Source organism: Balaenoptera musculus, chromosome 11, assembly GCF_009873245.2.
Source record: "Balaenoptera musculus isolate JJ_BM4_2016_0621 chromosome 11, mBalMus1.pri.v3, whole genome shotgun sequence".
Taxonomy (NCBI): domain Eukaryota; kingdom Metazoa; phylum Chordata; class Mammalia; order Artiodactyla; family Balaenopteridae; genus Balaenoptera; species Balaenoptera musculus.
In genome coordinates this window covers 37,344,946-37,359,622 of record NC_045795.1, presented here as the reverse complement: position 1 = coordinate 37,359,622, position 14,677 = coordinate 37,344,946, and the positions used below count along the sequence as shown (strand labels likewise).

The 14,677-nt window shown below is 44.2% G+C and overlaps 1 protein-coding gene and 1 non-coding gene across 3 annotated transcripts in view; both read left to right on the top strand.

Annotated features, from left to right (window-relative positions):
* TBC1D22B (TBC1 domain family member 22B) overlaps positions 1-14,677 on the top strand; it is a 64,365-nt gene that overhangs the window by 31,068 nt on the left and 18,620 nt on the right. The gene's annotated exons all lie outside the window — the stretch shown is intronic.
* On the top strand, positions 3,810-3,928 carry LOC118904560. The gene has a single exon (XR_005022014.1). It is a non-coding gene; the product is annotated as a 5S ribosomal RNA (ribosomal RNA).

Sequence of the window (14,677 nt, the reverse complement as noted above, 5' to 3'; positions counted from 1 at the left end):
CCTAAATCGTCAGAGTCTTAAAAGGCATTGAGGATCCTCCACTTTTTTGGTTTCCTCAGTCACTTGTGCTTCAAGACTCAGAGGAAAACCTGTCTGTCATGGCCTGATGCTTTGTTCTCTTAGTCAAAGAGAAGTTCATGTGGGAATAAGAACATTGAAAAGGATTTTAGAAAACTATCCGTCTACTCCCCTCATTTCACAGATGGATTGTGAGATTCCTTGCCTCCTTATTAGTGGCAGGGCTAGGACCAGAACCCTCTTCTTCAGACTCTGGGGGTGGTGGGTTATTTTTGTAGAAAGCCATTGCAGGGGGTAGGATGGTAATGAGAAGGGGACTGGAATGGAGCCCCTTGGAGGGGGAAGGCATAAGAAATGCCTCACTTGATCCTTCCCATTCAGGTTTTCTCGTGGGACTCAAAGCTGTGGTGTTTTGGTCTTTCATGAGGCAGCCTTTTTTATTTTTCATTACTCAAAACGTTAAGGCAACCTAATGATGCCATTCCTTGTTCCCCTTAAGTGACAGCAGCCAGGGCAGAACTGGAAGTCAGGGTGGAAGGTCACACTCTTGTTCACTCTGTCCAGTGACCCTAAGCAAAAGCATATAAATAAAGCTTTTGCTGGAGAACTTTCATTTTCCCCTCACATTAATAGGTCAATTTTCAGAGGCATCTTAATTCTCTGTGGTTTAACTTTATTAAAGAGCGGTGCAGCTGGTCTGTTGGGATTTGGGGGTTGATTCTTGCAGTAGTACTTTTCTGAAATGGTATTCAAGGATGAGGATCAAGGTATTAATCCATTCATTAATCTACATTTGAGGTCTGAATGCTGGCATTGCCAGTTTTTATGCCAATTAAGGGAAATCCTCAGCAGCTGCAGTTCTAATTGGATATTAACTATCTTGTTAGCTGTCATTTATATTTTGTACCAAATTTTCCTTTACCTTCTATAGGCACCCATCCCAGTGCTACCCTCAGCCCCACCAAGCACTGTGCCTTTCTTTTTTGTTTTTTCATAAATTTATTTATTTATTTATTTTTGGCTGCATTGGGTCTTCGTTACTGTGCATGGGCTTTTTCTAGTTGCAATGAGCGGGGGCTACTCTTCGTTGTGGTGTGCGGGCTTCTCACTGCGGTGGCTTCTCTTGTTGCGGAGCACAGGCTCTAGGCGTGCAGGCTCAGTAGTCGTGGCTCGAGGGCTCTAGAGCACAGGCTCAGTAGTTGTGGCGCACAGGCTTAGTTGCTCCACGACATGTGGGATCTTCCCAGACCAGGGCTCAAACCCATGTCTCCTGCATTGGCAGGCGGATTCTTAACCACTGCACCACCAGGGAAGTCCACTGTGCCTGTCTTTGATAGATATGACTGCATTCTGATCTGGGTGTTGGGTTTGTCAGTCTTACCTGCTGACCAGTGAAACCATTGCTGACCCACAGCGTTTACACAGTGAAGCGTGGGCTTCTCTGCCCTTCCTGAGCAAGGAAGCCTTTCTTGGCAAGGCTGTACTCAGTTTCACCTCTGCAGCAGACTTCAGATGGGTGTTTGGTACCTCCTCCTAGAACTAGGAAGGCGGGGCCCATTCTTTTTTTACAAAAACTTTTCAGTTTCAAGCATATGTACAAGTAGAAAAAATAATACCATAAATCCTTATATACCTGCCACCCAACTTCATAACTCTGTCCATTCTTCACCCACTCATCTTTGTGAGTAAGCAAATCTCAATGTCAAGCACCATATAATTTCATCCATAAATATTTTCATATGTACCTTTCGAAGATAATGATTAAAGAAACTCACAGCTGTAATGCAATTATTACATCTAAAAAGTTATAATAGCTCCTTAATATAATCTAATATACAACACCATTCAAATTTTCTTGATTCCCGTACATATATTTAACAGTTTGTTTGAATCAGGGTTCAAATCAGGTCCACACATTCTACTAATTGGTTGATATGTCTCTTAAGTCTCTCTTAATCTATCAATTCCCATCCATCTCTCTTTTCCTTAGGAGTTTGTACCTTTAGCCCTTATTTTTCCAGTTTTCAAACTAGGACTTGCCAGGCCAACCAGTAATATGACCCTGATTTTTTAAAGCACTTTACCGTTTGCAAAGTACTTTGACTTACCTGATTTCATTTAGTAGCCCCCAATATCTCTTTAAGGTAGATGTATCAACCTATTTTAAATGAGCTCCCAAACTCAAACCTAGGTCTTTTGACCTAAATACCTGTGCTCTTTATAAGAATTGGTGGTATCTCAACTTAGATCTATCTAGTGGCTCCCTCTTCTCCATTCCCTGCTCCAAAGCAGGCAGCACATTTCTTATTGCTCCTTTTCTTAAAACAAAAACAAACAAACAAACAAAAATACAATAGAGGTACATACTCATTTAAAAAAATCAAGGACTTCCCTGGTGGCGCAGTGGTTAAGAGTCTGCCTGCTGATGCAGGGGACACGGGTTTGAGCCCTGGTCTGGGAAGATCCCACATGCCGCGGAGCAACTAGGCGCGTGAGCCACAACTACTGAGCCTGCGCGTCTGGAGCGTGTGCTCCGCAACAAGAGAGGCCACGACAGTGAGAGGCCCGCGCACAGCGATGAAGAGTGGCCCCCGCTCGCCGCAACTAGAGAAAGCCCTTGCACAGAAACGAAGGCCCAACACAGCCATAAATAAATTAAAAAAAAAAAAAAAAATAGAGGTACATACTCATTTAAAAAAATCAAGGACTTCCCTGGTGGCGCAGTGGTTAAGAATCCGCCTGCCAATGCAGGGGACACGGGTTCGAGCCCTGGTCTGGGAAGATCCCACATGCTGTGGAGCAACTAAGCCTGTGTGCCACAACTACTGAGCCTGCGCTCTAGAGCCCGTGAGCCACAACTCCTGAGCCCGCATGCCACAACTACTGAAGCCTGTGTTCCTAGAGCCTGTGCTCTGCAATAAAGAGAAGCCACTGCAATGAGAAGCCCACACATCACAGCAAAGAGCAGCCCTCGTTCGCCGCAACTAGAGAAAGCCTGCGCACAGCAACGAAGACCCAACGCAGCCAAAAATAAACAAATAAATAAATAAATTTATTTAAAAAAATAAAAACAATATAGAATTGTTATTACCTCACCCCTACCCCCCCATCACCAGAGATAACTACCGTTGACCTCTTGGTGTGTATTTTTCCAGTCCTTTTCCTGTGTGCGGATAGAGCTGCATATATTATTTTTCTTTGTTGTATTCAGAAAACTGGGATCAAACTTATCCATACTTTTCTCTATCTTGCTTGTTTTCATTCACAAATATCTGGCCAGCTTTCCAAGTTTGGTCATATGGATCTACCTCATCGTTTTCAGCAATTATATTTGCTTTCATCAAACTTTACTATAGTTGAGTAAACAATTCTTTTATAATAGGACATTTAAATAATCTACAATTTTTAGCTATTATAAAGAACACTTCAATGAATATCCTTGTACATATTTTCTTATACATTTGTGTTAAAATACACGTTTCCCTGAAAGAGAGCCCATAGAACGGAAATTACTAGTCCTAAAAGCATGCCAAATAGGTACCACTCCAAAATTACACTGCAAAAAGGTTTACAGCAGTTTATACTCCAGCCACTATTGTTTGGGTGCACTCTTCACATCCTTAGCAAAACTGGGTATTTTAGTCTAACTGTGTTTCACCAATTTGGCAAATAAACCATGGTTTGTGTTTCAGTTTTTATTTCCACTTGCTCATCAGTGAGGTGGTTTATCTTTTCTTTTGTGTATTAGCATTTGTTTCTTTTGTCATCTGCTTGTTCAAATCTTTTATCCAGTCTATGGCCATACCACCCTGAATGCGTCTGATCTTGTCTGATCTCGGAAGCTAAGCAGGGTCGGGCCTGGTTAGTACCTGGATGGGAGACCGCCTGGGAATACCGGGTGCTGTAGGCTTAAAAAAAGAAAAAAAAGAAGAAAAAAATTTCTTTTATCCAGTTTTTTCGTTTTTTAAAAAATAACTTTATTTATTTGGTTAGTTAGTTATTTAGTTATTTATTTATTTTTGGCTTCTTGGGGTCTTTGTTGCTGCGCGCGGGCTTTCTCTAGTTGCGGAGAGCAGGGGCTACTCTTCGTTGCGGTGCGTGGGCTTCTCATTGCGGTGGCTTCTCTTGTTGAGGAGCACGGGTTCGAGGTGCGCAGGCTTCAGTAGTTGCAGCACACGGGCTCAGCAGTTGCCGCGCGTGGACTCTAGGGCATGTGGGCTTTGGTAGTTGTGGCACGTGGGCTCAGTAGTTGTGGCTCGTGGGCTCTAGAGTGCAGGCTCAGTAGTTGTGGTGCACGGGCTTAGTCGCTCTGTGGCATGTGGGGTCTTCCCAGACTAGGGATCAAACCCGTGACCCCTGCATTGGCAGGTGGATTTTTAACCGTTGCGCCACCAGGGAAGTCCTATCCAGTTTTTTCTATTGGACTGTTGGTCTTGTTTTGTAAGAGCTTTATGTGGATTAGATATATTCATTTTTCATCTGCTATGTGTTAAAAATATGAGGTCAAACCACATGAAATTGCTAATATTCAACCATTTTTGACACATCCCTCTGTGGGAATTTTATATAGTTCAAGCTAATTCTTTTTTTTTTTCTCCCAGACCATCATTTGTCTTGTCAACTTTGTTTACTGTGTCTCCTTACGTAGCACTTCCTAATTTTTATGTGGTCAAATCTGTCCATTCGACAGGTATTTATTGAGCTCCTCCTATGTGCCAGAGGATAGAGTGACTAAGATAACAGATGTGGGCCCTGCCCTTATGGAGCCTCCCATCTAGTGCAGGGGTTAAAAGGTTCACAGAAAATTAAACAAGTCATTGCAAAGTGTGAGAAGGACATGAAGGAAATACCTCCTCCTGTATGGTTTTTAGATTCGGTATATTGCTTAGGAAGTCTTTCCCCACCCCGGTATTATAAGAATATTCTTCCATGTTTTCTTCTAATACGCTTGTGGTTTTGATTTTACATTTAGCTTTTTAAATTCCAGTAGTAATTTATTTTCCTGTACAGTGGGGGTTGGATTTAAAGTTACTGTTGCAACTGGATAGTTCATTTTTTGAACACTATTTATAAATAGTACATCCTTTCTTCACTCATGTGAAATCCCTCTTCATAATATAAATTTCTTTATTTATATGGTTTACTTATTTCTGTTCCATTTATCTCCATTTCTATGCATGTACCAACAGCTTAGATTTTTGACTTTTGTAGTGTGTTTTATTATCATTTCAGGGCCAGTCTCTTTCATCATCCTTTTGTAAAAATTGTCTTGGCTCTTCTTCCAGGTGAACTTTAGAATCAACTTGCCAAGTTCAGGATGTAGGGAACCCTTTTGAATTTTTATTGGAGGTGCTGCAGTAAATGTACAAATTAGTTTGGTGGGGTATTGTTTTCTTTTTTTGATAGCAGCTTTGTTGAGATGGCATTCATATACCATACAATTCACCCATTTAAAGTGTACAATTCAATGGTTTTTAGTATATTTATAGAGCTGTGTAACCATCAGCACAGTCAATTTTAGAATATTTTCATCAGCCCGAAAAGAAACCCTGTACCCCTTAGCCATCACTCCCAAGCCCCCGCACCCCCTCTATTCCTAGGCAACCATTAATCTACTCTCTGTCTCTATGGATTTGCCTTTTCTGGACATTTCATAAAAATGGTCATTCCTTTTTATGGTCAAATAAATATTCCATTGTATGAATATACCACATTTTATTTGTCTGTTCATCGGTTGCTGGGTATAAATTAAGCTTCAAAGAAACAAGGCATACAGACTTCCCTCCAGCCTCAAGGCCTTTCCTGAACATAGATTCAACATTGTTTGTGGCCTTCAAGAATAGTTCTCTTGTCTGAGTAATAATGCTGCTTTTCTTCCCTTCTCTAATAGTGCCATATCCTAGTAAGGCAGCTACTGTGAAAGGTGTGTTGTTATGACCTCTCTGATATGACTCTCCCTACCACAGGAGGCCTCAGGTATCCTTCACCCATGGAACAGGCCAGGCAGTTGCCCTGATCATCCCAGGCAGGTATCATCAGGCAGCCTTAGCCCACCGCCCCATCTTACTGAGCTGTAGTGTGGAGGACATGTCCTAGTAGAGCTATGGGATCCACATACCACCAGGACGTTGTTTGGCCTCTCTCCTATCTCCTCCCCTATCTGTTCTTTATTACTTTTATAAATTGGTACCTGAGCTGGCTTCATGCTTTGTGTCATGTTTGTTGTAAAATAGTTGAAAACGGGGAGAACCAGTGACTCCCCTCTGAGTTGCTAGAGGATTTTTCTGTAGCTGGCTTAGCCCCCCAGTAGCCTCTTTATCTGCTGAAACCAGCTGCTCACATAGAAGTGGGTCCTCTGTGGATAAACCAGCTATGTCTGGGTCCAGAGGTGACAATGCTGGAGGGTCACCCCTGGGGAGATAGAGTCTCTGGACTGTGACCCCTGAGATGGTGGAATGCCTTTAGACTCTCATCTCCAAAACCTAATGGACTTAGATGACATTATTGATCTAGCTTGGAACATATTAAGGTCAAATGTAATTGATGATGTGGCCATCACCAAATTAAGCTGTGTAACAGCAACTGTTTAAGTGATGCAAATGAGGAAGTCGTATAGAAAAGTGGGGCTCATGACATGTCCTGTTTTCAAAAGAAGAGTGGTGCCTGGTGATTTCTTTCATTACAAAATGAAACACTGTCAAATAACTCTCCCCCTTTTCCTCTGCATGAAGTAGTACAGCAGGATTTTCATTTCAGGTTTTACTTAGAAGCATGACAGCAGTAGAACTCCCAGAAGGGAAGTCTTTCCCATACCTCTGACTCATGTTCCCTGCGTGACATTTACACTCAGATATGTCATAAATGACCAGTTAGGATTAGCTTGTCTGCACTGACAGGGAACCAATACCTTAAGCAAGAGAGAAAATCTTACTTCTCTCACATTAAAAGTCAGGAGGTAAGTAGTCTGGGGCTCCGGGGTATCAGGGATCCAGCCTCCTCTCTCTGTTGTCCTACCATTCTCAGCATGTGTTTTTGTACTCATGATCCAAGATAGCTGCTTGTGCTCTAGCCATCACATCTATATTCCAGCCAGTATGGAGGGGGAAAGGAAGAAAGGCATACTCCTTCTGTTGAAGGACACTTCCCAAGTACATGACACTTGGTTTTGAATCTCTCTTGTCTGAACTTAGTCTTATGGCCATGCCCATCTGCAAGTGAGCCTGGAAAACATAGTCTGTATCCCAGGTGGCCAGTACCCTTACGAGTCCTTTCCCCAAGGAGGAGTGGGTTATAGTTATTTATGGATAGTGACAGTCTTTGCTATCCCTAGGCTCCTCAGACGCAGTGTTTGACTAACTCCTCTCCATACCCAACCACCCTTTTCTCTCAGTTGCCAGCATTTCCTGTCACTTAAGTCAGAAATGCTAAGACTTGTTCGTAATTCTTTTTTCTCATTCTTGCATATCCAATCAGTTACAGAGCTCTGATGATTTCATGTCCTAAATATTTCTTGAATCTGCTTCCCTCTCTATTCCTCCTATGACTACCCTAGCTTAGCCCTGGATTGCTGAAATGGCCAAGTGTGTTTTCCCATCTCTGGTTTTTATCCCCTTCTTCCCATCTTTCACACCATTTAAACACAGACTTGTCGGCGCAGCTCCTTTGCTTAAAACCTTTCACTAGCATCCCATCACCTACAGTTAAAATGTCCATATTCTCAGGAGTTCCCTCGTGCCCTAGTGGTTAGGATTCTGGGCTTTCACTGCCATGGCTCGGGTTCAGTCCCTCGTCGGGGAACTGAGATCCTGCAAGCCACGCAGCACAGCTAAAAAAAAAAAAAAGTTCAGATTCTCTAGCTTGTGCAAGGCCCTGTGTGCTCTACTTCCTGCCTCACTTCTTAAACTCAGAAATCCAAAACTGACAGTTTTAATCTAAAGCCTTGTCCTGTACCACCTCTTTATCCCCTGGGCTAATCCTTGTGCATCCTTTAAGACACCCCTTCTTCCTGGAAGCCTGCCCTGAGACTTCTTGCCTGCCCCCCCCACCCAAGTGGTACTCTTTCCATAACCCTGTGCATTTCCCCTTTGTAGGACTTTACCACACCAATTATTGTGTGTTTCCCTCCTACCCTCTCCCACCAGACTGTATGATTCTTTGAAGCCAGAGACTATTTTAAACATCTTTATATTCCCAGTGCTTTTATTATGGTGTCCAAAATAGGCATTCCATACATGTCTAGATGAATGAAAGAATGAAAATTTCGTAACGTTGCTAGATATTCAGGAAATAGTGCAGCTTTGCTGGACTTGGCCACTGGAGGGCAGTGAGTTACCGTATTCTGCTACTGTGCTGAGATAGTCAAAAGTTCTCTCTCTTGTAAGGGATGGAGATGGAGTTCTATCACTCATTCAGCAAATACTTATTGAGAACTACACCGTGCCAGGCACTGCTCTAGGCACTGGGGATACAACCGTAAACAAAGTGGACAAAAATCCCTGCCTTTCACTTCTAGGTATTTATACAAGGAAGATGAAAGCGTATAGTCCCTCAAAGGCTGCATAGGAATATTCATAACAACTGTATTAATATAGACAAAAATTGGAAACAACCCAAATATCTGTTAAGAGGAGAATGGGTGGTCACACAGTGGAATAGTACTCAGCCATAAAAAAGAATGAACTACTGATAAAAGCAAGAACATGGAAGAAATCATCTCAAAAACCATTATGTTGAACAAAAGAAGCCAGATACCGAAAAAGTACACATTGTATGATTCCATTTAAATGGAGTTCATAAATAATCTACAGTGATAGAAATCAGAATGATGGTCGACTCTTGGTGGGAGATTGATTGGGAAGAGGCAAGAAGAGACTTTATAGGGTGATGAAAATGTTCTCTATTTGGACTGGGGCACTTTTTTACACAGATGTATACATGTGTCAAAACAGAACCGTGTGCTTATGTGTAGTCTAATGTAGGTAAGTTATATGTAAAACTAAATCCCTTCCACTGAGTGTAAATTCTGATGAGCAGAAACTGACAATAAATAGAAAAATAGGGCTTTCCTGGTGGCGCAGTGGTTGAGAATCCGCCTGCCAAGGCAGGGGACACGGGTTCGAGCCCTGGTCCGGGAAGATCCCACATGCCACGGAGCAGCTAAGCCCGTGCGCCACAATTACTGAGCCTGCGCGTCTGGAGCCTGTGCTCCGCAACAAGAGAGGCCGCGATAGTGAGAGGCCCGCGCACAGCGATGAGGAGTGGCCCCCGCTTGCCACAACTAGAGAAAGCCCTCGCACAGAAACTAAGACCCAACACAACCATAAATAAATAAATTAAAAAAAAAAATCAGAAGATTCCTACATTACAAGTGTATATGAAGTAAAAAAAAAAAAATAAGTAAGGTATTTGTTACCTTGACTGCGATAAGTGCTATGCAGGAGAACAAAGGAGGAAAGAAGGACACAGTTGTGCCCTGTTGGCAAGAGTGGGAACAGGAGCAGGTTTCAATCAGGGTAGTGAGCCGGGGTCACACTGAGAAGACGATGTCTGAGCAAAGTCCTGAAGGAGGAGAGGGGGTGAGCCATGCAGTTAATTTTTGGTTGTTAACACTCAGATTTTCAGAGGAAAGGAGTTGTTGTTAATAACTCCCCATATGCCCAGGTACCATGGCCCCTGCTGCCGTGTCTTGCTCCTGGGCTGCTGTGGATTATACTCCAGCTCCGTGCCCTTAGATCCTGGGAGGCTTCATTGTGCATCTCACGCCCGACTCTGCCCTGCCGCTCCTGTTCCTCCCCGCCTGGCAAGGTGTGGAGGCCAAAGATGAAACTGGACAGACTTACGTAGTCTTTCATTGTCTTAAGAGGACGTTCCTTTTTTTCCTTTTAAAATGTAAACTTCGTATTGAAGTATAACATACACTTTTTAAAGTATATATGTCATTAAATGCACAGCTCAATAAATTTCCCCTAAATAACCAGCACCCAAGTGGAACATTTCCAGCACTGCAGAAGTCCCCTTGTGTTCCCTTCTAGCCACTCCCCTCACCCCCACAAGGGTAACTATTTTCCTGACTTCTAACACCTTGATTAGTTTTGCCTGTCTCTAAACTATATAAATTGAATCATAGAGTAAGGATATTCCACTTTGCATTTTCATGCTACTGGTTTGGAGGGAACTGGGAGTGAGACCGATGCTAAATTTTTAGCGCTCACCCTGTTTGGGACTTTACCCCTTTCTTCAAGGTGCCTCCTGGCCCCGTCTTCATAGATGCAGCAGCCTCATATGTGATAGTTGAGACATATGAGACTCTTTCCAGCAATAGACATGTATGTGGGGACGCCCAGTCAGAATGCTGAGCTGAGCTGAGCTGCTTTCAGCGGACAGTTGAGAGCAGTGTGAGCATTTGGTGGGATGTCCAGTGCTGGATTTTCTCCCTTGTAGGAGGTAAGCTCTCCCAGGGCTAGTTGTAGCTTGTCATCTCCCGCACTGTAGGACCCGGCCTGCTCTCTCCCTGGTGGTAAACCAAGTGACACGTGCATGCCCACTTGCTCTCTCTCTCATCTGACCCCCCCAAAAAATGAGAAATTATAACAGAGGAGAAATTGAGGTAGCCAACATAGTCAAGATGTTTGAGCCTAGATGAGGAGCCTCTGGGCAGCTGACATTGGCACTGGGGACCTTGGACTCCCTAGAGCCTGTTCACATACACAGTGTCTTGGTGACATGCTGCCTGGCTCTGTGGGTGGTCTTTGGGCAGGTCCTAGAAGGTGAAGTGTGTGCTGGATCTGGCCCCTCTCTGCCCCCATAACCTGAATACTCATATAGTTCAGGTTCATGTAATCTGAGGTCATAGCCAACAGCCACTCGTGTTTGTTAAATAAAAGTAATCCAAAAAATAATAATAATAATAATCCAGGAGCCTCAGGAAAGTAGAAACGGTTTAGTGATATGTTGGTTTTTAAAATTAATTTTAGCCAGGCTGCCCCACGCTGAGTAGTGGACAGCCAGAGATCATTTTGAGTTAATATTTACCTTTTAGTCACTGCCCTGATTGACAGGCATGGCGTCGGGAAGGGCTCCATGGTCAGCTGTTTCTCTGTGTCTTGGAAACAGCACGTCTCCTCTCACTCAATCTGGAACATGGTCCTCATGAAGCAGAAAGGCCCCGCATGGGTCTCCGCTCTTTAGGAACCTCAGAAGAAGTCTTTCCTCTAACCTCCTCCCTGTCCTCACTGCCCTTTCTTTGTCAGGTGGTTTGACTTTTCTGGGTTTAGCCGAGGGGCCCCTCTACTTTTTTTTTTTTTTTAATATTTATTTATTTATTTATTTGGCTGCGTTGGGTCTTCGCTGCTGCGCGGGCTTTCTCTAGTTGGCGGCGAGCGGGGGCTACTCTTCTTTGCTGTGCGTGGGCTTCTCATTGCGGTGGCTTCTCTTGTTGCGGAGCATGGGCTCTAAGCACGTGGGCCTCAGTAGTTGTGGCATGTGGGTCAGTAGTTGTGGCTAGCAGGCTCTAGAGTGCAGGCTCAGTAGTTGTGGTGCATGGGCTTAGCTCCTCCACGGCATGTGGCATCTTCCTGGACCAGCGATCGAACCCACGTCCCCTGCATTGGCAGGTGGATTCTTAACCACTGCACCACCAGGGAAGTCCCGGGGCCCCTCTACTTTGTCCATGCTCAGCTGTGGTGGCCTTGTCTCAGCTGCTGCTATCAAATACTTGCCTGAAAATACCAGATGAATAACACCCAACAATAAGTTTCTATAGCACTTGAACCACTTAAAAATTAGTACATACAGGTGATCAGATGAATTCCTTGACACTTTTCTTAAAACTGTGTTTCTTTTTTTTTTAATATATATATATTTTTAACTTTTTATTTTTGGCTGCGTTGGGTCTTCGCTGCTGCACAGGCTTTCTTCTAGTTGCGGTGAGTGGGGGCTACTCTTCGTGGTGGTGCGCGGGCTTCTCATTGCAGTGGCTTCTCCTGTTGCAGAGCACGGGCTCTAGGCGCACGGGCTTCAGTAGTTGTGGCGTGTAGGCTCAGTAGTTGTGGCTCACGGGCTCTAGAACGCAGGCTCAGTAGCTGTGGCACACAGGCTTAATTGCTTCACGGCATGTGAGATCTTCCAGGACCAGGGCTTGAACCCGTGTCCCCTGCATTGGCAGGCAGATTCTTAACCACTGCGCCACCAGGGAAGCCCAAAACTGTGTTTTTCTGGATGAAATATTTAACTCTTATTTTATGAAGTTCTTTAGATGTATAGCTGAAAAGGTTTTTTTTTTTCCTTTTCTCAATCAGTTTACTTTTGTGATCAGAAAATATTATGTAAGGTATTCTTATGAGTCCAGTTTAAAAAAAAAAAAAGAGGAATCAGGTAAGCCAGAGGCTTTGGAAAAATACAAGGGCTGTCTGTAGTCTGATGCCTTGAATCCTCTCATGCCTGCCAGTCGGGCTGATTAATTCTGACCCAGCAGATCACAAAGTACAGAAATTGCCCTGCGATCACAGATGGTTCCTGGGAAATGCCTAAAGCAGTTAACGGACAAGTTAACTCTTGTCAGTTTAAGCGAAAGCGGTTCTTCCCGAAGCTGTAGGGGAGTGTTTGAGGCATAGGTGAGGCTGATTTTAGGCCCGAGATCTGGAGTTTTCAGAAAAATAAATACTTGACTGGGGCTACCACTCAGGTGGTACATTTTCTCAGCTAATAATGCCGGGCTTGACAGCATGTTCTTGTCAAGCCTGGAATGGGCAATTTGATTTTTATAAAGAGCTTTTGGGTTTCCTCTTTTTGGACGCTTTGCCTCTTAAAACAGCCATAAAATATCCCTTAAAATCTCACTCCCTCCAATCTGAGTCCTGGCTGCTGAATGCTGCATAATGACAACCAGAGACGCTGCCCTCGTTGGAGACTGTGTTGCTGGCATGGTTTCCCGTTCCAGCTTCAATTATATGTTGGATTTTCTCAAGTGGGACGTTTAATGATCCTTCTGAACAGACTGTTTATGCTGAATGAAGCCCTTCAGAGAGCATTTGGGCCTCCCTTTCTCTGCTGCTTTTTGATGGTGCACTCAGCTCACAGTTTTTGACTGAATGTGTGAATTTTATCCTCCCAGCAGCCAGAACACTAAAACTAAACTCTCCTCCCACTCTCTGAAATGCTGGTGAGCTCTCCCACTGACTGTGAAAGCCATGGGCTAACGGGCAGGCCAGGCGTAAGGGCAGAACATGGGGAAACAACAACCCCCAATTTGAGGCCCCAAGAGAGGGTTCAGCATCCTGTCTGGTCCCTTTTCCCCCTGGACAGCTAAAGGTTTGGAACTGGCACAGTTACTGAGAGCTGTATCTTACCAACTTAAACCTCATGTTCAGTTTTCTTCCTTGAGACCAGAAGGTGGAAATGGAAAGCTTTGAAAATTGACTTTTATTTTTTAGGTACGTTTGGAATTAGGTTAGGTTTGGCTGTGAATAACAGAGATCTAAAATAACAGTGGCTTAAACAAGGTAGAAGTTTATTTGTTCCTCATATAATAACAATAATACTAGCTAACATTTGCATAATGCTTATTTTATGGCAGACACTGTTAGCACTTTTCGTGTATTGATTTGTTTAACCCTTACAATGTGCATTGACACTAGTAGGATATTACCACCTTAACAGATGAGGTGTTGAGGCACGGAAGGTAAAGTCACTTGCCTAAAGCCACATAGCTCGTGAGTGACAGAGCCAGGATTTGAGCCACACAGTCTGGCTCCAGAGTCTGTGCTCTTAGCCACGTGCTCGTCTGTCTGACAGAAAAGCCACAGGTCACCAGGGCTGATGTGGCAGCTGTGCTCCCCAGTCTACTTGGGGACCCAGGCTCTTTCTCCCTTGTTACTCTGCTGTGTGTGGTTTCCATTCCCAGTGACATTCCCGCTGCAATGTTCTGGAGTGGTAGAATGCCCAGGTAGGAAAAGACCCTTCAAATTATTGTGGCACTCTGGATTTTCTTTTGGGAAACGTGTATGAATAGTGGGAGTGGTTTTATCTTGAGCCTTCCTTGTGGGTTTCATTTTTTTCTTACAACCCTATTTTCTTTTTCTTTAATAAATTTATTATTTTTTTATTTTTGGCTGTGTTGGGTCTTCATTGCTGCACGCGGGCTTTCCCTAGTTGCGGCGAGCGGGGGCTACTCTTCGTTGCAGTGCACGAGCTTCTCATTGCAGTGGCTTCTCTTGTTGCGGAGCACGAGCTCTAGGCGCGCGGGCTTCAGTAGTTGTGGCATGCGGGCTCAGTAGTTTTGGCTCATGGGCTCAGTAATTGTGGCTCACAGGCTCTAGAGCGCAGGCTCAGTAATTGTGGCGCACGGGCTTAGTTGCTCCACAGCATGTGGAATCTTCCCGGACCAGGGATCGAACCCTGACCCCTGCATTGGCAGGCGGATTCTTAACCACTGCACCACCAGGGAAGTTCCACAACCCTATTTTCATAAAGAGTGAAACTACTGCCTTGGACGGTTGGTGTGATCAGTCTCGCTCACTAAAAAGAACACACGCTTCCCTAGCGCACTGCTGGGGGTCTGGTCCTGGAGAGTGGTCTGGTGGTACCTGAGGTTAGGTCACTTGAACCTGTGGCCCAGAGTGGTTCTCATATGGTTCCTCTGGCCATTGTTCACGGTAGTGGG